The 24407-nt window shown below is 32.4% G+C and overlaps 3 long non-coding RNA genes across 3 annotated transcripts; 2 read left to right on the top strand and 1 right to left on the bottom strand.

Annotated features, from left to right (window-relative positions):
- The first annotated feature begins 5062 nt into the window (after positions 1–5062).
- LOC132905126 (uncharacterized) lies at positions 5063–8351 on the top strand. The gene is made up of 3 exons (XR_009657742.1): positions 5063–5901; positions 6340–6524; positions 6603–8351. It is a non-coding gene; the product is annotated as an uncharacterized LOC132905126 (long non-coding RNA).
- A 166-nt stretch (positions 8352–8517) lies between these two features.
- LOC132905127 (uncharacterized) lies at positions 8518–12562 on the top strand. Its single transcript, XR_009657743.1, has 3 exons — positions 8518–9274; positions 10145–10338; positions 12469–12562. It is a non-coding gene; the product is annotated as an uncharacterized LOC132905127 (long non-coding RNA).
- Positions 12411–13256, bottom strand: LOC132905128 (uncharacterized). Its single transcript, XR_009657744.1, has 2 exons — positions 13037–13256; positions 12411–12622 (listed from the first exon to the last, which is right to left on the bottom strand). It is a non-coding gene; the product is annotated as an uncharacterized LOC132905128 (long non-coding RNA).
- Between the last annotated feature and the right edge of the window lie 11151 nt (positions 13257–24407).

The raw sequence follows: 24407 nt of genomic DNA, 5'->3' as shown, positions 1-24407 counted from the left end.
AGTGAGCGAAATCGCAAAATAGAATCAAATTTCAAAACTTCGATTATTTGATATTGATAGTGATCGTGTATTAGGCATCGCACGAGAAATGGCAGTGATGCAGCCAAAACCCTATGGACGCAGGTAACATAACTGCAAATATGTTAACGCAACGAAACGTCGTTAAAGATCGTTATCCATTACACGCAACGGATGTTCACCGAACATTATGACAGCCAATGAATATTTGTCCCCTTCGTTGTAATTCACAGAGATATATCGTGATACCGAAATGAAATTCACTGAACAGAAACTGAATTTTACTCAACGAAGAACGTAGTACGACATGACCGCTTAACAATCCTCCGACCGTTATTTAAAACAAAATTAAATTTAAATAGGGTTCCAGTGTTACGAGAGTAGCGTTTGTAATTTTTGCTTATTGATTTAAATTTTATTTGCCATTGCGAACAATTGCATTACACTTCATTTTTCCACACATTTTCTTTCGGTCAATATTTATAATATATCGATGGCGGCATTAATTAAGGCGATTGTAATTAACAAATTGACAGGTAAATTAAACGAGACATAAAAATGGCATATGAAAAATTCTATTCAAAAAGTGGTATTGGGCAAACGCGCATGCATGCGTATAACATAAAGCGTTCTAAGCCATCACGGAAGACGAGGGTTCGCTCGTGAATCACTGCGCGAGTGCATTAAGTGGCAAGGTAATTGAGTGAAGCGCCGTGTGTCGCGGTGCTTCCGCAACGGCTACTCGAAACTCGCGTTTACGGGGCTGCGTTTCAACCAGCACCAATGGCGCTACTTGTCGCCGTCGGCAGTGACACGTGTGCGCGTGCGAATAATAACCACGTACACGTTCATACAGTCCGGAGATAACTATTGTCCTGGTCTCGGGGTGTAATGCCCTATTGTGAATTGGTCACAGTGACGTATCGCCTGTCGTCAGGAAAACGACGGTTAGTTTATTTCATTTCAAATAGTCACTCGTTCTATCCGTATTCATGACCGATGCACAATCAGAAATTCGAACTTAATCTCATCCATCGTAACTTTGCATCGATATTTTAAGTCTAGAAGAAAAACGTTATCTGTGAAAGCCTAAAATTTTATATACTTTTTATATATCATTATCTTGCTTATACATTATTATACTACGTTGATCATAATTAAGAGCAAATAATATATAAGAAATTATATTATATATAAGGAATTATGTAAACGAAGAATCAAGTAATTTATGTGCTGAAGAATACACGATTTCGATGAATCCTTTGATTAAACATCCATTAATTTCAAATTGTATGCAATTGATGTGATTTTAGTGCTAATCGAAAACACCTGTTTACGGTACAGGTATTTAAAAATATTCGTATTACGCAACGATTGTGGAAAAGATGAATAAATAATTCCAACGTATAACAGGTTTTACATTTTTGATACTGCGCCATTCGTGGAACATTTATTTTCGTATTATTTGATAGTTTGTAATCATATACTAATAGATCCATATGGTACTTGCGTGATATTTCTGTAAAATTGTGAATCATATCCATAACCTAGAATTTTATAAATAACCAGAGCTCCTGCTTTGTTTTTCTAAATAGCAAAAAACTACAATTTATTTCATTTAAGTACATATTTCTAATATAAATTTTGTTTCACTGATATAGTATCGCGATTTCGATATCAGTATTTAATCGATAATACTTGTGTCATTTCTTATATTCTATATAAACATTACGACGTGCAATAAAAAGCAACTTATATCGTGTTTTATTGAAATTAAATAGATCGTTTAAGATTATTGGCAATAACTTCAGTCAAATCAGATCAACTGGAAAGTACAGTTACATATTATCTTTAAATATCAATTTTGAATATTCTAGACACACCAGTATGTAACTTTTTATTTTCTTCATTTGACTAAAACGGAAACGTTTTATCAATTCATTTCATCAACTACATAGCTTATTTTACAAAGTACTATTTCTAAACTAAAAAGTATCAAGTACGCGTAATTATTGTTCAAATATTACATTGACAATAGCAGGTAACGCAAAGTAAGGTAGGTATGAAATTATAAGAATCAATCTCTGTAAACTGTTAACGAAATATGTGTTCCAGTGTGAACACTAAAAGCATATTTACCATTGCACGAGATTACCATTGAAATTTATGTTTGCTGTTAACAATTATTGCGTACTGCAAAACATTTCAGGTTTATTACATAGCCAGGCGCGCGTTGAAAGTGATATTGCCGGAAGTTCAGGCAGGGTAAACGGGCCTTAATTGTTACATCGGAGAAGGTACTATGAAAAAAGGATGGTAGGAAGAAAAAATGTATAAACTTGACGCGTTTCTACGCGTTATGTAGACCTAGCGGTACGTGCGGGCGCACAAACGAATCACTCACGTTTCCTGTAAATTGCGGATTCATGGTTTATCGGCGCACAGCCGAAACGTTTTACTGCTCGGCGATGCGCGATAACGCCGTGCTGACAGCGGAATGTCCTGGCCAAAATGAATCCAGCGAGTACACGCGAGACGCATATGCGGGAAACGTATTCCCCTGTGTTTTGTTTTTCGCGGCCGTGCCTGGAATATCGGATATAGCCAGTGGCGTAGGTCGAAAGGAGACCAACGTGCCTGGAGAATTTGCGCTGCACCCCCAGAAACAGGAAGACGTCTCTGCTGACAGTGTACCGGCGCGTTCGTTATCGTGACATTCCTACTAATGTAACTGTGTAACCTACGACGTATGAAGATAGACGGGTATGCATACCGTGTTAAATATTCTTTCTGCGGGCATGCAGCGTACCGTGTTAAATATTCTTGCATATTCCGTAGACACGTTGCGACGACACGCACGCATGTTACTCTTAATACAACGTTATGGAGAAACGACGCTTCGCGATTTTATCTTCATTGAATATAATGGTCTAAATGCTGCAAGATTCTTTGCTCTTTTTACTCCTATACAGACATAAATAGATTTCTTTCGGAGGATCCATTTTCCATAAAAGAGGACGGTTTCTCCACGATACTTTGAAGAAATTGAAGGTACGGATCAAACTAACAAACAGATACGTCTGCTCAGTTTTTGTAGATTAATATTCAGAGTGAAACAAAAAGATGTAAATATTGAATATATCGTACGGCAGTAAACCGTAACAGTAATTATTATTTATGATTCACAAAATGATCAAAATATTTTATTGTGTTATTACTGTTCAACTCAATCACATTTACAAATTTCAGCATTATGAACATTTATACAGCTATTCTTTTACTGCAGAAATTGATTGCATTCTTTTTGCACAACGGAAATTATTTTGGTACTTATTTAGAAGTTCAGTCTCCTTACTTACTTGGGTATTTTTGAAATATATTATCAAGGACATCATTCTGAACAATATTTTTTTTTTTTTTTTTTGACAACCCCTCAGCATTGCTTTTCAGGTTATAAAACAATTTGTGTTTAATAATTATATACTATTATTTTACGATTTATTTTATAAATTTTTGTCCTGTAAACAATTTTTGAGTGATGGTAGATATATTCGTACATTTTTGAGCAATTGAAGATCAGAATAAAATGCAGCATATTACATATCAATCGATTCATAGGAAATTATTTTACACTATTCTACCCCAAGTCATGAGCCATTGGTTTTTCTTTGTTATTTACATGATATTAAAATGCGGCCACCTATGAAATGTAATCATAATCTACATTCAATTGAAGTTTTTGCGAATATATTTTGGTAACTAAGACCAAGCGGCGGTTATTTGTATAAGAAAAAATTGTTCAAAATGATGATCTTGACAACTTATTTCAGGGGTATTGAAATCGTCAAGAGCCGACGAAGACGAAACTTAAATAATTATTTTTTATAATTTCTTCATTTCTAGTGGAAATACATTTAATTGTAATAAAAGCAAATATTGACGTAGGTACACAAAATAATGTTGACTTACTTTTTGAAATAGAAGCGCTAACACGTCATTGGAAATGAATATTTTCAATTTATGTATTCTGTATATTAAATATTACTGCATATGTTTTCTAGATTTTGATTACTGCTCTATCTGACTACACGAATTATAAATAATTTCCTGTTATTAATTACACCAACGATAATTATGAAAATTTACTGAATTAAATTTGCATATGGAAAACAATTTAAGTACCAAAGGACGTAATTGATACATATCTAACATCTAAAAAGTGAAAAGAACGGAGAAAATTCTCTTGTATACCATTAAAGTCGTGCTTTAAAATTTCGTTATTTTATTTACATTTTAATAATTAATTTAAGCCATATCCCTTTACTAACCGATACGCTATTTATCAAAGCACCAATAGATTCCAAATCAAAATCTCTGATTGTGATATAAGGCAGGTGCTCATTAGTAATAAATCAATGAGATATTAATAATATACATTATATCGATAAATTATAGTTTCGGTCTTCACTGTTTTAATACAAAAGAAATTAATATATACGTATTAAATTATACGTATTTCAAAGAGTACATGTCAGTGGGACATTAAAAATATACTGTCATTTATCATGGAACACACCACCGTCTAGCGAAACATAAATTACAATTTCCCTCCTAACCGGATTTACAGTATTTTGTTTGATTCACACGTAGTGGTCATTAATTTAATATCCAATTAAGCTTGTACTGGTTTCATTGAACGCGTACCGTGACCCATTAAGTGTAATTGCCTGATATTTATTTGAACGATATTGACAAATGCTCACGAATTTAGAAAGTACGATATGAATAATGTTAAATTGCCTTTGTTAGCAATACTTTCATTTTTACATGCCTTCAAGAAAGTACCCATATAGAAAATATTCTATTCTTACTTGATCACTGATAATAAACGGTAATTATACAATATTTTCAGTTGATCATTGATTATCAACGGTATTTATGAATGTGTATGTATATACTATATAAAGATCTAGGATAGGTATCTACACTTGGAAATATCCATTTTAAAAGATATCGCAAAAGGATATGATAGCTAAAGAAAAATGCAAAAAATATCTATTAATGATCTTGTTCCACTTACGAATATTTCCTACTTTTATGATAAAAAGATATATAATCTCCCACGTAAGAAACTATTGTAATTTTATTGCCTGACAAGAAAGTCGAACGATTGTTTCGCGATTGTTTTAAAATTTATTGGCATACACACCTCTCGTTAACGAATACTAATAAACTTTCCGTTTCTCAATAATCAACCCATAAATTAGAAATGAAAATTATAGCAGAACCATGACGAAGTAAAAAACAAGTGGGTCGGCTCTATCTAACACTGATAATTGCATTGTCGCATTAATACCTACGTATCTAACATAATGCAGTTTCGAGTCTGAAGACAAACGATCCAATCTGTTAAGAGTGTGCCACCCCTTGATGTGTACGCTTTCAAACCGCAGTTATAATATATTCCCCGAGGTCAAAATTTATTATCCACTAAAATACCTGTATTGCTGCAAGAAAGCGGCTGTTGACTAGAAAAAGCCACTGTTATTAATTCGCATTAACTTAATAGCTATAAGAGAGAAAAGGAGAGGGCGAAGGAAGAGGGGCGGGAGGAAAGAGGGGTGTAGACAGAAAGAGAGAGAGTGCGAGGCCGTAGGGGGGAATAAGGTCACGCCAGAAAGTGAGTAATGAAGGCGGTTTATCTCCGAGGAGTAACTAGCGGTGTTCGTGTAATGGGGGCATTCATCAACGCGATCTCACATCGCCTTTCCGTTCGCGTTTCAGAGTCTCATGACGATTTGCACTACGAACGGACGGTGAGAAACGGAGCTGAAACGATTTCTTTCTGCGCGCGTCTTGGAAAACCCGTTGCCACTTTGCCACGTAAGATTAATGTCGTCGAAGCGGAGTTTTCGGCACCATTAATTTTTCTGGCACATTTATTAATTTTCCGTACTCGGCAGTCGTTCAGCACAGAGTTTAAGATCTTGACGTTAAGCTGACGAGCAATCGTCTTTCTTATTCCTATTTCCTTTTGCATCTTTCTTGCAACGTTTTTTTATTCCAACACATGTATAGTCATAAGATTGGATCATGTACTGTGTGATATACGATTACAATTAAAAGTTATATTATTTCTTCGAAATTTATCGTAGGTAATGAAATGAGAAAGTTTGTAATTTTGTTTAATTTATCTTTCTTACATGTTGGTTATCACTTAATCGTTTTCTATTCTATTGTAATCGTGTGTTTAAAAAGTTCAAGTTTATTTTATCGATCATGCAGAATCTATGAAATTTTACGTTGTACGTTTAATCGTAGAGCGCACATTGTTGTATATGATACAACGCGGCACTACCACTATGTGACATCAGGAGGATAACGGCAACAATAACAATAACAACAACAGCGAAGCATCAACGACGAACACGATATACACGCGCTGAACACGCAACAAGCACAGCGGGCAGCCATATTATTACCGTCTTTTCGCAGTCCGCGCCTCTGTAATTATGATTTTATTTTTATGGACATAAATTATACAGGCTGCCTAGCTGTGTCATTATACGGCATTTTAATTCAAGGTTGTAGACATAATGGTAACCCGCACCACGGACTCGCTGCTCACCTGCCCAGTAAAGAGAGGAGAAGAAGGAAGAAACGTGCACGTCAGGGGTAAGGAGGGAACCTCGCTAGTGGGGAGACGGCCACTTTGCCTCTTGTTACCTGTACGCTCCTGCGTTTATTTTTCTGCTTCCTTTGCACTCTCATTTCCTTGCTTTCCGAGCTGACGATCAATCTACATAACGCTCGACCTTTTTTCAATTTGAATTATTGCTCTCGAATATATTCTACGAATTGGAAATACGTCATCTCCGTTCGTTTATTTTATATAAGATAAGATTGAAGTCCTACCGTTAACGGAAGAAGACCTTCTGCTTTCGCCACTGATACACTGTATTATATGTGTACATCTATATTATTCCACATATATAAATCTTTTATAAAATTCCAGAAAAATTCAACAAGGAGTAACTTGCAAATAATATGTTTGTTACTTCATAATAGAAGTTGGTAAAAAATTAGAATAAACACATCGTTTTCTTCTTCTATGTAATTAGTTAAAGTTAAAAAATGTTAATAATGCAAACAAATCATTGTAAACTAATTACAATATTTTATTCACGCCAAAATGATAATAGATAACTTGTGTACTATAAAATTATACTAACTCGTGTATCTTCTAGTTTATCCAACTAAATTATGACTTTAAGTATATATCATATGTTCGTGTTTAACACTTTAATTAATATAAGATGAACTATTTTTTAGTTTCTTTTTTTTTTTTTTAATGAACGTGATGAGTATTAAATTTGCTTTATCTACATAAGGATCGGAAGGATATTTATCATACTAAAATACATAGCTACATAAAGTAGAAAATAACTGAGTAAATTACGATATCTAATAGTAATCTCGCATAATACCTAAAAGAAAGTATAAATCTATTTTTAACGAAAACCAAAACACGAGTGGAAGAAAAGATGGTATCGTTTCGTATGGCCTGCATGTTTATCTCTATAATATGCGAGTTTTTTGTACTTCCGTTTCCTTGTAATTCTAACAAGCGTGATCACGGACTGATTAAATCGTGTGACGCTCTGCCCACGTACGTAATTATATAACTTTTTAGTGAACATTGATTAATTATTCTCACTCGCGTCATTAAGGGAACTTCCGTCAGAGTCACTAAAAAAGTTTGCGCAAACATTCTACTCCGTTAAATTTGTGGAATTATGAAATCTTCTTTTTTAATGACATTAACAGATATTACGAATAATCTCAGAAATTTTTCGTAATATTAATTTGCAATGGTATGAGATTACTCACAACTTATCTATATAATTCAAAAAGAAAGGAATATTATTTGTAACTTACAAACGGCTTGCTTATAATACAGATTATATCATTCGTAAGTACAGAAAATTGCAAGAATTATACAAAATATAGCAATCCGAATCCATTTTTCAAATATTTAAATACTTTTAACTGCATTTAACTTTTAACTGTGCAATACATATTACGTTTTCATCGATATCCCGAACACCTCTTGCTTAAGAGTTTATTCAGCGCCATACACGTGAATGATATTCCTCAAATACTGTACGACTGTAATTTAAGTGCAATTTTAAAAGGCAGTACAGTGCTTCAAGGTCCTGGTGATTACGTAGAATAATTATGTAGCGGTCCGTTGTTACGTTATTACGGCCGCCGGAATTATACTTAATTTGTAGTCATAAGTATACCCTACTTTGGTTTACTTTTGACAGTAATTCGTACTTTCTTGGAACTGCCGCTCCTATTCTGAACAATGACGCCTCCCTAAGAATCCGGTAATTCATTTCGTACGATTGCGTCAAGAACTTTTACCTCTTGTCTCGTAGACTATAATGCTTCGAATCCAATAGGTAGAATTTGAAAACTTAGCTTTATTCTTTTGGCTGTCTTTTTTTTACAAATAAAAGAATTACCCTTCCTTTATTAAATATCTTGAAGTATTAAATTCGATAACGTAAGTAAATAAAAACTCAAACAAAAATATTACTTTTTTAAGGTGTTTGTAACGACGAACAGCAAAATCAGACACAATACTTTGATGATATTGACATATAACTGGGTAATTAGCTAATTTTAATTATGCATTTATGGAAAGTACTAAATTCGGTGTCACTCTTATTTTCCATGAATTGAATTTCATGAAAGAAACTTATATTATTCACATATTTACATCATTTTAGTGTTACATATAACTTCTCTTGTATTTATAAAATTATGAAACTATGAAACGACTTCCATTTTAAGACGATTGCAATTAGTGTACAAAGCTCAATATAATTGACGATGTCAGTAAATTTTGGTTTTGAAGACGAAAAGGTTAGCATTTATAATTTCAATTTGTTTTATAGAATTTGATCAATGATGCATCACTACTCAACAAAAATAAGACGATATTTTATTTGAAGGACGATATAATCAATTTTGTTTCAAACAGATATGTACATATATAAATCGCTTATAACACATAAACAGTGAAATGGCACTGGAAACAAACATTAGAATGATAGATATTTCCAAAAATTCGTAAACAAAGGCTGACACAAAAAAAAGAAGAAAGAAAGGAAACACAGGAAGTGAGAAGAAGAAAGAAAAGAAAATTGGCTAGAGCGACTATTATTGATAAAACTAAAGTGAAAGGGTGAGGACCAGTGACTCTTGTTCTTTCAAAAATGATCATCGATCCTGTCAGTTGAGATAGAACAAAATCGGAGGTTCGTTCGCTTTTTGTCGATGAATGGGACAAGGATCAACACGTACGGTAGTCGGTAATACTCGATGTTGCGAACGCCCGGCAGAGTGGCAAGCTGTCAGCCCGCCGCCGTGCTGTCAGTCTCCTGTCTGGTTGCTGTCTATCTGTCATTCACTCACTCAACCCACTCATTCGGACAACCCATCTCCCGGACTTTTTTGGCGTTCTCCTACCTCTTTTTTTTAATCTCTCTTTTTCGTGACTGATGTTCAAACTCGTTGGCCCCGTTACAACGCCGCCCATACGCATCTGCCTGCGAAAATATTTTTTCAGCTCGTGCTAAGCCAACCTCCAACGATATCCAGCCGCGTTGTCCTGCGAAAAATTCATTCCAGATGTGCGACGCACTCACTGTGGTCCGGAATTGTTTTCGCTACTCTGCCAGACCAATAATCATCCTGTCATATTAATTAGCATTGAATATTTTTAAAAGATCAATAAAATAAAATCGGTCACAAACTTGTAAAATATTTTCAGGATTTAGTATTTAAACGAATTAATCGAATTTTTCGTTCCTTATTCATTTATTTGTAGTTCGTATCGAAAAAAAGAAAACGGGACAAGTAATTAAATTAAACAGCTAACACTTCCTAATTCTGATCCTGATTTAGTTGATACTACGTCCGTAAATCTTGTCGATTTTTAGGTTATACAAGTCATTTGAATGTAATTATTTTTCAATTTAGAACATATGAAGGCACAATAACATATGGATTAATGCACGAATACTGTAATTACATTTCTCAATATTTATTGCAGTGGTAAATGTATCTGGACGTTCGTCATCATCGATTACGTAAATTAAACGGAAAACGGAAATGGCTTTTGTCTAGCAGGAAGAAATATGAAAATTTTGCAACACAATGCAACGATACACAGAATCTCGACCCCTTCACACACTTATAGACGGTTTGGATATAAATCACGTGGATTTACGGCCTCAGTTAAAAAGGGTAACGCAATATTTATAGTCATCTCGCACAGTTACATATAACAAATTGAACTTTTATATAAACGCGCTCACGTCCAAAGGCCTTATGGCAGGCACAGATTTTAATTATCGATATCGATTTATTGCCAATACATATTAATGCAGCAGCAAGCTACCTCACATACGGGTGTTTATTCATATTGATGGAACCAGATTGAAACATAAACCGGATATGCAAACAACTACAGGTTTAATCGTTCGATAGTGCTCGATAAAAAAAGTAATTTTACACACGAATTGACGCAAAAATTATTATTCTACATCATTCGCTTTCTACTTATTATTAAATTATTCCAAACCGAATATACACAATATGAGATTGTGGAATTCCAGAAAAACAAGAAATACTGATAATTGGTTTCGCGAGGAAATAATTAAATCTACTTGATATTTGAATATATAAATCAATATGTAAATATACATTTGTGTTCTTTGTGAAACTCTAAAGTAAGAGTAAAAGATACGAAGAAAATTATATTCAATGAGATAAAATCATATTATAAGAAGGGCATAACTATAAAATCGTACACAATGTATCATACTACATATTATAAAAACAATATTGAAAGAACGAAAACCAATAAATCATTATAAATAATTAGTTTATTAGGAATATCTTCGTTTAACCAAATCTTCTTTTAACAAAAGTCTGTACTTTTTTAGTATATTTATACTATGTTATATAAATTTCTAATAACAGTGTTGGCATCATGTTATAGAAGAGGTAATGAGTTTCAGCTTGATACTGTACAAATTCGTAATTGTATAAAACAGGAAATCTCAGGCGCGTTAATTAATCTCTTGTTTAATTAACCAACGCGGATGGAGGTATCTAACAATGAGAGCAGTAAGTCATTTCAGCACAAGGAAAATCATGTAGCGAAACTGAATTATACCAATTTGCACACGCGAAATAGTCATTAAAACATGATCCGGATGTTGAATGCACAGGATTGAAAAATACATATATTGTAGATAATAAAACACGATGTATTTGAGGACATCGACGAAGTCGCAATGATGGCTGGAAGCAGACGCTACAAAGAAAGGATGCGAAGAAGCGGAACTCGTAACGACTAACGATTCCGTCCATTTCCTTTTATAACCTTCATTACAGCACAAAAATCAACCATTTTCAGTGCCTCCTGAATCTTTGACACGTACTTACACGACACTGTTTATCTTTAGATTGTTCCTTATTTCTCTCTTTATACATGATTTTAAATAGAACTCAAGAGGCTTAATTTATGTCTCGTATATTATTACTTGATAATGGTTATTATCTTTGTTTTCGATGCTGTAGCTATGTTTGTTACCACCTTTATAAATAACATAAAGTAACATAAAGCAAACTAACAAAGTATATTAAAGTAAGTAAAGTATAGTAAAGTACTACGTAAAGTTGATATAATTTTTGTATAAGGGGCAAATGACGCAATCTTGGATTAGATTGCTTCAGGAGTTTCATCAGTTTTGAAAAAAAATTCTAATTATCTATAATTTGTTTACCTAGTTATCGTACTGGTAATTAGATCTACGTATATAAATAAAAAAAAAATCCGTATACAAAATGTCAATAAAAAGTATCTACATAAGAAAATAAATTTTCATTAATTTTATTAATGTAGAATGAGGAAATACTCCACAGGAATATGCAATTATTATAAAAGAGAAATCGTTCATAAAATTTAATGACTTACATCATAACATTGGAACAATCATACACAAAGCATTTTCTAAGATTTGACAGAATTATTTATCAGTCTTGCGTAATCATCAGTTTTAACGCGTTCATATTTTTCAGAAATGCTTCATAACTTTTTTTTGTTTCTACCAAAAAGTGTTCTATTGAATCTTCTGTTAAATATTTGGAAACTGATTAGGAATACGGTTTACACATTTGGAAACATAACATTATTTTTATTTTCCTACTATTCGTATAATAGTGTCATATACCCCTATTAAAGTTCCTTCCATTTCTTTTTTCAAATAACTCAATTGAATGATTAAAAAAATTCAATATACAACAAACGAAAAGAGAATATTTATTACGTACTTAGATCAACAGTATACGTATAGCAAACGCTTTCAGCTGCAATAAAGGAAGCAGACATGGCCGAGTAAATCAGTGAGAGATCGCGAAATACATATCACCATCGCTGCAACAGGGCGTGAAAAGAGCTTTACCAAATCTCTGGCAGAATTCCCAAGGAAGTCTGAAGGAGAATGATCCGTGGTAGTACAACCTTGAAAGCAGTAAAGTGGTCGAGCAATATCAAGAAAGTAAAATAACTACTTAGTTGAGTAATGAATCGATTTTCGCGAAGGACAACATTTATTTTATGTTTTTGATCAATGTAATAACTTATTTGAATAATATTTGATTAAAGATAATTTGAAATAACATAGAATCTTCGTATATCGAAAATTAGTAAATTGTTCGGAAATAATTAATTATGATACAAACTATTGTTCTATATTGTTATTGATATTAAACAGTACATAATTGTTAAAATAAGTTAACAGTTCCTGTGTGTGTGAAACATATCATATTTTGTTGATTTTTAAGTATGCTTAAAAAGCTGATATCTAATACATGGACTATTATCTTAACTTGAATAGATATGAAATTGATATTCACCAATATGGAATATACCTACATATTTATCGTTGGACGCATTATTGTGATATTGCTCAAAATAGAAAATGGACGTCCTCTATGAACCGAAAGGCAAGCATCGACTGTCAAGAAGTCAAGTGCAGACACTTTCGGCATACTTATACGGTAGGATGCAGCGAATCCCTTCGAAGTGCCATCAATTTCTCGGTTTCCCGGTAGCTAGGTAGACGAACTCGGCTGAGTAAATCGCAGCGTATCATCGTCTCTGCAACAGGGCGTGAAAGGGGCTTTACCGAATCTCTGGCAGCATTCCCGGAAAAGTCTGAAGGAAAAAGGCTCGCGGAAGGACGCGGCAGCGGGTGAGGCGAGTGAACAGAAGCAAAGGAAGGAAGATGACTGCTCGGTTGAGTAATGGATCAATTTATTTGCTGGCTGTAGGTACCTACCGGGGGTAGTAGATACGTATATAGGCGGCGTATAACAGGCCAGAGAAATGGCTACGTTGGATCCCCCGTGTGTCGGGTAGAAAGATGTGCTGCGGGATGCGGGCCGCTAGGAGACGATTTTCCTATCTCTTTCCGACCTCACTTCTCAGCATCTTCTTCTTCCGTTCCTACCGCCGTCACCTTTTCCTCTTGCCCCTCTTCCACCTATTCCTTCTCTTCGTCTTCTTTCTCCAACACGTTGCTCAGCAGTCTCTTTCGCCAAGAAGATCGTATTTATTTCCACGGTGGTGAGAATGGATAGCGTTCCCGTGATCTATGTCTCGGCGCAGACACATCTCATTTACTCTGCGAAGCATAATTCCTTAACACTTTTTTGGGGAAAAGCGCTCATATATCTTGGTTACGCCACCAAGTCGCGCGAACTCCAACGCCTGGCACACTCGTACTAGCAATTCCGACTCTTGCTGTATCTTTCCCCGATATTTTATATTCGCCGTTCCTCTTTGGATTTGCTCGGCTCTCGGTTTGATTTAGGCTTTACGCTGTACCGTTTTGGAACCACCGTTTCGTTGTTTCTTAGCGGCTACAACGAACTGTGGCACCGTTAAAAGGCGTAACGCTTGTCATTCCATGATCTTTTTACCGTAACGTCGCTCTTTTGTCTCTTGGGATACATTAACCATACATTATGTTTAATGTAAATATCCAATATCCGATTTCGATATTTCTTGCTTGATCCAATGATTCATGGCTTACCCAGTTTCTGTACGCTGTTCACAAATAAGGAATCTCACAGATAAAGTGACACGCGATACGTTATATTCATGAACAGGTTTTCGTGTTTATAGTTGCAATCTTCCTTTTCCATGTACTAAGATAAATGGCTGTTTCTGATATCGATATATAAATTGCGTAACCAGGAAGCTGATGCACGATATTCGTGCGAAAACCTGTATACATATTAAACTCGTTAACATATATCGTTTCGTAATACATAATGGAAAAAATGGAAAAATTATTTGTCATATAAGAAATAGGAGCATTAGGAAAAATAGGAATAAAAGAATGTATGGAGTAACATGTTTCATAGATACCATTTTTATTACAAGTGAAAATGTATTCTATGTACACATTTGATCTGTTTCAAATTTCAATTTTTACAACAATTTTATTCAATGGAATTATAATTTTTATTATTATTCATTGTGTTTGAAAGAATTTGTTTCTATCCTAAATGATGTTTTTAAATTTTCTTATGACTATAAAATATCCTAGCGCTAAATAGCGTAGTATACAAAATAATAACTTTTATTTGCCAAAATGAATATAAAAATTACTTCCTTAAACACTTACTGAAAATTAACATGAATCCTCTGTTTTGCATATAAAGTACCTACTATAATCTTAAGGCATCATCCAGGATTTGCAAATTACAATTAGTTATGTGGTAAATTTTTCGCATTAAGCTGACTACGATTGCTGTTTAACTGCCAAGCATGACTATTCATTTTTTTAATTGCAGGCATTCATGCATAAAGTGCAAAATGTGACGATCCATATACAGATATTAAAAAAACTTTCTTCAGCGTGTTGTAATAGTCTAACTACGTTTCCAATGAAATCATATGCACCGCATTAAAAATAAATAATTACAACTAAATACCAAGCTAATCAACTTTTTGTTGATTATAAGTAGTAGCTAATAATATGTGTGGGTATGGAGTTCCTAATTAAGAATCATGTGTATAATTAGCAGTAAGAGAATTGTAATTGTCAACATAAAAGTGTACAATAAAAATGGGTATTTTTTAGCAATTAATAATACAATATTCGTATAAAGATAACAAAATTTATTAAATATAAAAATTGACAATTTTTCCAGTAAGTAGCAATTAAAAGGCAGCTATAAAGATAAATATTATCTGGAGATTAATACTGAAAACTAATAATTGTAAGTCGAATAGTTAATTTGGTGATGTGTGATACGTCATAAATATTGTTATAATATTGAATACTATAACATATAATATATGTTATAGCATGCGTAGATAATCAAAAAGTAGCGATCTTCTTTTATACCTCTTATCTAAATCGTGCATTTAAAGTTACAATAATATACCAAATAGATATATTATTAATCTGTCAATTTAATGTAGCGATAAAGTAAATAATTGCAAACTGATGTTCGTCGAAATATCCGGGCAAATTCGTTACACAGAATTTCGAACACAAGAATTAATTTCAAAAGGGTTGATAATACATACTCGTTTTACGGCTTGAAATAATATCAGATACGAAGCATATATAAATTGTTCAGTGGAGAACGGCAAACAAGTGTCGAATTAGAAGGTTGTCGATTGGCGGATGCCGCAGGTGGATATTTATACAGCATCAGAAGTACCTGTATCGCAATCATTAATAAATAACGGCATTATGCAAATGAGCAATTTGTCTCTGGGCGGTAGGGCCGCACGAGCCTTCTCCGGTGTAGTCATTTTAAATATAAAATGAAAGTACAAACGTAACGCATGGCAATTTATTTTGGCCGACTGTCACGGTGCGGTAGAGCGGTGGCTCACATTTATAATGAGAAGACAAATGATGCGTTACGATGTGTCCGCATGCCTGTACAAGCACGTATGAGCGCAATGATGACCGACCATTAATTTATCGCACGGCGCAACACGACGAAACTAGGGCTCCCGTCAACGAGTTTTTCGTGTTGATGCCATTTTCGTTGTACCTTTTCTCGTTGTACGTGTTTTATTACACGCCTAAATGGAGACACCGAACCTTTCTCTTTCTCCATCTACGCAACATCAGATTATCGTTCGACTCTCGCGAGTTTCATTATTCCCTTTTTCCTTATTGTTCCTTCGATATTTATTAATGAACACCAATTTGTATGAGTTTCAAATGAATTTACACTCTCTCGATAGAAGAGCTTTATCATTCGTTGAGTCCTCCAATCATTACACCTCAGCTACCTACTTGTAAATTATGAATTTTTAATGCTATAATGCAAATTGTTTATAAGGAAAATTAAATGCGTATTTAATTTGTTTGCTAGTTAAATGAATTAATTAGACAAATGTAAATACTGGATGCAAGGACAGGTAGTGTCACGATCACCGCAGCAGGATTCTACGCTTTTAAATTGATAGAAATCTGTTTAAAAAGTTGTCGCAAAATTGTTCTTGACCAATTCAAATTCAAGATTCAATTTGTTTGCTTGCATTCTATTTTACTCATCAAGAGGACCAAACTTGTCGAAGGAACTATAAGTCGTAATTCTACCATTCTCTTCAAATGATGTTCTATTGCCTTTTACATTGGCATTATGTATTTGCAATATGTTTACATTTTGCAGCAAGATGAAAAGTAAATACCATGATATCAATGAGACCGCAGCAAATTATTCCTTAGCACATGAGGTAGTTTACCCTAAATACAATAATGAGACTCTTAACTTCATGATTTCAAAATATTACAAAATTACTTACTACATGGAGTAACTTTCCAAACAAAAATTGAACGGCATCGAAGATACGACTTGATGATATTAGATTTTTTGCAAGTGGATACGTAGAATACTCGCAAAAATAAAGTATGTTTTTTAAAAATAGAATCACATTCCCTCATACGTTCATCTCATTATTCCATACAGAAAAATATTAAGTCGTTCATGCCAAAAGAGAATTGATTCAGGAGAAACTTTAATTGATATTTTAATAAATTATGGTTTTGAAGCAACACAACAAAGATAATGAACGAACCCTCCGATCTAATGTTTTGATATGACTATCATATCTAATATTATTATGAATAAGTAATTGTTATACATAAGATGTCTCAAGTGTTTCTCGTTAAACCGTGTTAGCGTATCCTATAAATAAAAATAAAAAAGAAAATATTGTGTAAGTATGCAAGTTCATAAATGCTATTGTATATTATTAAAATAATATATATTATATATAAATATAATATATATAATATATATATAAATAATACTATATATATTATTAAAAAGATATAATAGAAAAACGAGATAGTAATATACTCCTTTTTCATTCGATACATCATGGAAATAGATTAATCACGCTCACTCTAATGTTATTTCAGAATTTTTACGAACACTGATTGATATCGATAAAATGTTGAATCTATCCGACTATGTTTGATGTTCTACCATTCCAGTGGCCGTACTCTTTAATTCTACAGTGCGTACCCGGACCTGACAGGCCTATTCCCCTTTCTCCTCAGTGTAATTATTATTTCATCAGCTTTCATGTGGAGAATAATCACCAAAATTCAAAGATGTATATATTTTTATTAATATTAACAATTAAAAGTACTGTAGTAAAAAGGTGTAATTAAAGAAATATATATTTGACAACATAAAACATAGGGGCATAGGCCTGTTAAGCTCAACGTGTGTCCTGTAGGGTTAATCCTCGCTCGCTACGTCAAGACTTTTCTTATATAGAAGTAAAAATTCAGTGTCACAATATATGATTCTGTGGCTCCAAAAATTGCTCTTTAATGACTTATAGATCGAAGAGATCAAAACACATAATTAATTAACCATTGTATCGATCGAAATACTACTCAGTCGTTGTTTCGTATTTCTATTGATGCGATTTCATAGATCATTTATGCAACTATATTTAATATAATATTTTTTGCTGTTCCTTCTTGTAGGTTATGTTGACATCGTTTAGTATATAAATCCTGAGTCTTCACATGTAATCTGAAATACAATTTTTGTATCTTTTATTTTTGCATTTGTATATCTTTTTTCAATGCTAAGAAATTATAATTGTTGAATTCGTAAAAATATATTTGTACAATGGAATCGTCCTATAAAATTTTATGATAATTTATAATAAATTGCAAAATATGATTATTATGCAAATGTATTGTATTATGAAAACATAAAGATTACTATAGTTGGGCATAATACCATACCACAGATTCCTCAAAACTACTTAATGTATTCAATTACTTTTATATTACTAAGTCATTCTTGGTAATAGCAACACACCAATGTAGTTGTTGCATGTCTAATTATTGTAATATATTCATATTGAAATTTCTATCTCTTTAGATATATTTTTTAATCAGTATTTTTAATCAGTAACAGGTATTTCTAATTAATAGTAATAAAATTTCCAATCGGAAAAACCGCCATGTTACGAGGATAAATGTTTACGAAAGATTTTGTAACACGTATGACGCATAGCACGAAATGAGTGATGGAGCCACGAGGTTTTTGTCGTGATACCATCGACACTATCTGTCCACGACAACTATATCAAACAATAATGGTAAATAACGTTCGATAAATCTCTTTGTGACATTTTCACCATTAATGGCCATATGTAATACATCAATGTTGGCAAGAACAAATACACTGTATCTAGAAGAGTATTGTTTAGAAAATAAAATTCTGTCAAGATATCTATTGTGAAATCAATTAGCTTTTTAACAGTAATAATCTTTCATAATTTATAATTAATATAGGTTCTATTTTTTATCTTAAGTAATTACTGTAGCATCCAATATTAATTAAACGCTTCTGTGAATTTTGAAATCATAGTTTTAGAAACAGTAAAAATTGTCAATGAAAATATTACAGATGCTTCGAATTAATATATCCAATTTATTTACGTTCTTAAATATTCGTACAAATATTAATTCGCAATGTTACATTTGGTTCAAAGATATTTATGGATTGAAAACTCTTTTTATAAAATTTATGATAACGGTATGCATATGAATAAGCAACAATAAATGGCAGTATCCACGTTTTATTATGTTAAATTTTAAGGATTTTATAAGCTTTATCTTTTTATTGTATTGTATTTATTATTTCTAAATGTTATTTTTTCAGAAATTAGGACAGTACTGGAGTATGGAAATAAATAATTCTAACATCAAGTATTACTGGTATTATCCGCTACAAATTTCTAAATTCCTATTAATTAACATATTACTTGTGTATAAATATCTACATATAATTGAAAACAAAGCTGATTATTGTTCATAATTCGATATCATAATAATTATGTAAGTTGTATTAATTTTATACGTGTACATTTACAATTCTATAATGAAATCATTTTCTTGAGAAAACATTAAAAAGCCAGATAGGTACATGTGTTTGATATATACGCAGATAAAATAAAATTAAACAGACCTTGAACGAAGTTGAATATTCCTACGAGTAATATTGAAAAATTAGTTTTTCAAAGCAACGTATCCGTTATATGTATGAACTGGATTAGACCTTGTATATACATGTATCTGTTTCATGAAGTAACTTGTATGCAGGTCTAACCTGGCACATTATCCCGGACTGTAGATTAGTTGTTACCCAGAGTTTAGCACTAACTTCATGCGTGTGATAATCTCCAGCTTATAGTACAAACCACGTACGATATGATGTTGTAACGTAATTTACAGAAATATGTGAAGGTTATTTCATTTAGAAATCGTATTTGTAAAAGTGTGTTATATGATGTTATTAGAAATGAACATACAATTTGAACATCTTATATATGCACTACCGTCTAATATGATTTCATCTTCGTTTTTACATTATAATACCATCTAATTATTTATTCATATATATTTTCCTTTCTATTATAATGATTTATAAACAAAAGAAACAGTTCGGTTTTCATCCATGCGATTATTTTATTTGTTTTACATGCGACTATTGAAACTCTTCGTTTTTGTATTTAATTTATTGATATAACTATAAATTACAACAACATATATATGAGTATTACAATAACCCCAATCACGATAAATAATAACTAATTCACAGAAGGAATTCTTCGCGTTTTAACTTTTTGATCACAAAGAATAACAGAATTCTAATAATATAAAGGAATTATGGTGAAAATAATGAACATTATGTAATGTTTCTCGATCTTTATCTTTCCGTTAAATGTATTCCTTGTGCAATTATGTTAGTACGAATGAATCGACGTCACGGAAGCCAGTGATTAATAGTAGTTAATAACAGGTTATTTTAAAATTTATTCATAATTTCTGTCATGGTTGGCAGCATAAATGTATGATGATCTATTTATTTATAGTTCTCGTATACGAGAAAACTGGTGTGCTTAATGAAGATTTTCAAGAGAAAAAAAACAATTGTGGAAATGAATTACTGCTTTTAGCACATATCGGGCAGGTATATCATTATGAGTCATGTAATACAAGACAAGCTATCTTTTAAGAATTAATAGAGTGTAAAATATAAGACACGTCACATAAAATATTTTACAACAATACAAAATGATAATAGCAAATAACGAGCTGCAAAGACAGGTTTTAATTAAAGATACTATATGCTATACGTATATGTGTAACATATTTGCGGACATGTAATTAAATATTTCCGCCTTACATTTGAAGCAACAACAAAATGTCACTCTATGCTACTGCATGTAAATTTTTATTATTTCGACATAGTGCAAACATTTCTAATTAAATATTTATACAGAATGAAAAAAGATGATTTTATCATTGATCACCAATTCAAACCTTGCAATTACGTTACTGGTTTTAACTTATCGATATTCGTAATATCTTAATATCTCTTAAATATCAAATATTGCGTGTATATATATAATACGTATATATAATACGTATATATAAATAATACGTAGAATATCTAAAATTATGGAAAAAGTTAAGATGTAGAAATATGTAGGTATCCTCTTCAACATGTAGCAAAGGGAATCGGAAAGTCCCGTGCCATTTTATACATAATTAGGAATTTTGTTTTCAAACAAGCACCGGAAACGCGATTTAATTCAAGTTTGCAACATAAATATAACTATTTCTCGTAATTTGAAAAATATTCAAGAAAAGAAAAGAATATAGAAACAGAAAAATCAAATCTATATCGATTACTTTGCCTTCTATGTGTTTAATTTATCGCTATCACGGAATACCTTATAGTTGGTTATAAAACTAGAGTTACTTACCATCTGACATATAATTATCGCTTTGTAACGCTTCTATGCTGCGAGTAACGATTTCATGTAGATCATATTTTCAATCTTTACGTGAACAAGCGAATATAAATTATTGTTACCTTAATGGACAGAATACATTGTTAATTCCACACGTATCATAGTAATTGCTGCCTTGTTAATAATGTAAGATATCGTAATGTATTCTTTATATAATGTAATACAGCTATATCAAAATATGTTTTACAGTGAAGAACCATCTGTACTAATTTTACAAATTAATTGGCGCAGACCAATAAACTTCACCTTTATGTCAATCGATCATATATTTTTTTTAATCCTTTAAAGCTGATAAATGGAAAAAGACGTTAAATCGATAGCTTGACATAAAATATCACTTTATATTTATCTATGAATAGAGTCTATAATTCAATGAATGATATATGTACATATTTGCAAGAATATTTGCTCACTGCCTTTCCTATTGCAACAAATGCTCGAAGATATTGTGCTAGGTAAACTTGAATTCATTTTAAGAAATATCGATCACTATTATATCATTTTCAAAGTTCAACTCCACAACTGGAATTTTACACATCGTATAATAAAAACAAAGAAATGATATAGAAAATCTGGATTTAATGTAAAGAGATTGACATCAACAATGTTGTAGGTTCTTTCTTTACTTTCAATCAGTTCACTAAGTAAATATATACGTGATAATTATTATGCCTTAAATGATTCAATTGATACAAACGTTGAATAAAAATACGGCATGATTACCTTTATTTTAAGTTTCAAAATTCTTTACCTTGTTCCTCTTGACTCTATTTAGTTATGTATCATTTACATACAATTTTTAATACGGTATCATTATTTTCCATTATATTTTCGTTTATATATATGTTTCTTTAAAATATTTATAAAACTAAAAAATATAAATTTTACAGATTATCAATTTGTTAAATATATGGTATAAATTAACGTAAAATTAAAACAACATTTTCTACAAAATTATAATATTATTTATAGAAGTGTAAGTAATTATACAAGTTTCATCATACCTGATACATTGGTATTTTACATATTTTAATGGAGGATAAACACGGGGAAAGAATGGTTTGCATCTAGTAATCGAATAAACATTTAATTTCTATATACCGAAAGTGGTAAATCTCAAATGATGTAGTATCATTGGCGATGCGTGACGCATAGAAATCAATCGTGAGTGATTTAGATGAATTTTATACCGACGTCAAACATTTATTTCACGTGTGTCGAGCATAATAATTAATTGCTCCAATCGACGTGCATTAAGAAACCGTGGTATTGAACCGCTCATTAAGTATGCATCGTCCGACGTTTCCCTCTAAGGAACTGTGCACCTTCTGACGGTAACGGTTGCCAACGCTGCAGAACTGCTGGATTGCATGTACTGAAAGGTTACCGGCAATAAAATACTCCGTGTCTAAAGGCTATTAATGTCTCGGTGCAACGCCAAGCATCGTTTCCATCGACACTTTATTTCTATGCGTACTCGCGTCAAAGAACTGAGGCCTTTCTACCGTAGTCTTGTAGCATTAGTCACTGACTGATTGCCGGTTTTACGGGGAAGCATTTCAAAACCCTGCGGGAAATAACCTGTGTAGAAATATTCTGCACGCTTTCTTACAGTCTCACCACTCTACAGTATTCTCATTAACGCATAAGAAATTAACATTTTTCAAGTTTCAACATTTTTTCCTCTCAACAACTAGCAACTTCTGCTAACCAGTACACTGTAAGTGAAACAGAATGTGAGGAATATGAAATAAGTCAAAGAGAATATGAAGCAGACTACAATTTGAAATTTGTACGGAATTTCAATTTCAATGAACTAATGCTGACAAATGTGTTAAGAGTATACATATAACGATTTTTAAGCTTAAATATAGATGCTATTGTCAGTAGAAAAAATATGATGTTGTTAAACTCAAATTTCACCTAACTACAATAACGTAGCTGGATATAAACAGCATAATATGTATTAGAGGTCGTTGAAATAATCTAAATATTTTCTATTCTACCAGTAATAAAACAGTACGACAGGCAATTTGAAAACATGGAGGTGACCGTGAGATGTTCGAAAATTCTTCACTTCCACAAAAATTATTACTACCATATTATGGACCCTCCGACTACAACTTTCATAAACAAAATTTCTCTATATCTCTGAGAATAACAGAAATATTCAAGACAAAAGTTAGTACCCCATTCGGTATACATATACAAACGAGTAAAATATTCCTCAAGAGTATAGAATATTATTTAAATGCAAGACTTACAGTTGATATATGTCTGTACCTTCAATATGCATTATTTGTGAAAATACTATTAATTTCGATAGTATAACATATATATTTTAACTTTTTACTTAATATATTAAAAATTAAGAGAAACATTTGCACGATAAGTTATGGAACTGATTACATAAAATTGATCGTTTCTGAGTAAGTGCGGAAATTTTTCAAATAAAATATTAAACGTTTAAAAAGGTAGCCTTAGGTGGAGAAAAGACAGATCATAGAGCTCGTCGAATTTCACAACCTAGTGTCGGTGAGCAACAAACAGCTTCTTACGATGGTGTTGAGTTTTACCTACGCGTCGCATATAGTTCGTTGAGCGATTCACAAGGCAAAATGGACTTCTTTGCGGAGAAAAACAATTTCGTGTGAAACAGGGAATTAAGTACTTATCTTTACGAGCGGCCGTACAATTTTCTGAAAGAAGATACACCCGCCACCCTCAGCGGCATCTACTAGCCGAAAAAATTTATCGCGATCTCGATACTGCATTTCGAGTGCATAACGTGTTTACAGTTTGTTGGCTAAAGTTATTTTTGACGCTGGAATACAAGCATTGAGAAAGGCGGAGACCCGATAAGACCACAAGAAGAAACTTCAAAGATGTGTCGTGTCATTCTATCATTCTCAGA

Source organism: Bombus pascuorum, chromosome 3 (assembly GCF_905332965.1).
Source record: "Bombus pascuorum chromosome 3, iyBomPasc1.1, whole genome shotgun sequence".
Taxonomy (NCBI): domain Eukaryota; kingdom Metazoa; phylum Arthropoda; class Insecta; order Hymenoptera; family Apidae; genus Bombus; species Bombus pascuorum.
Note: the sequence above shows the minus strand (reverse complement) of the source record. Positions and strands in the feature narration are given on the sequence as shown.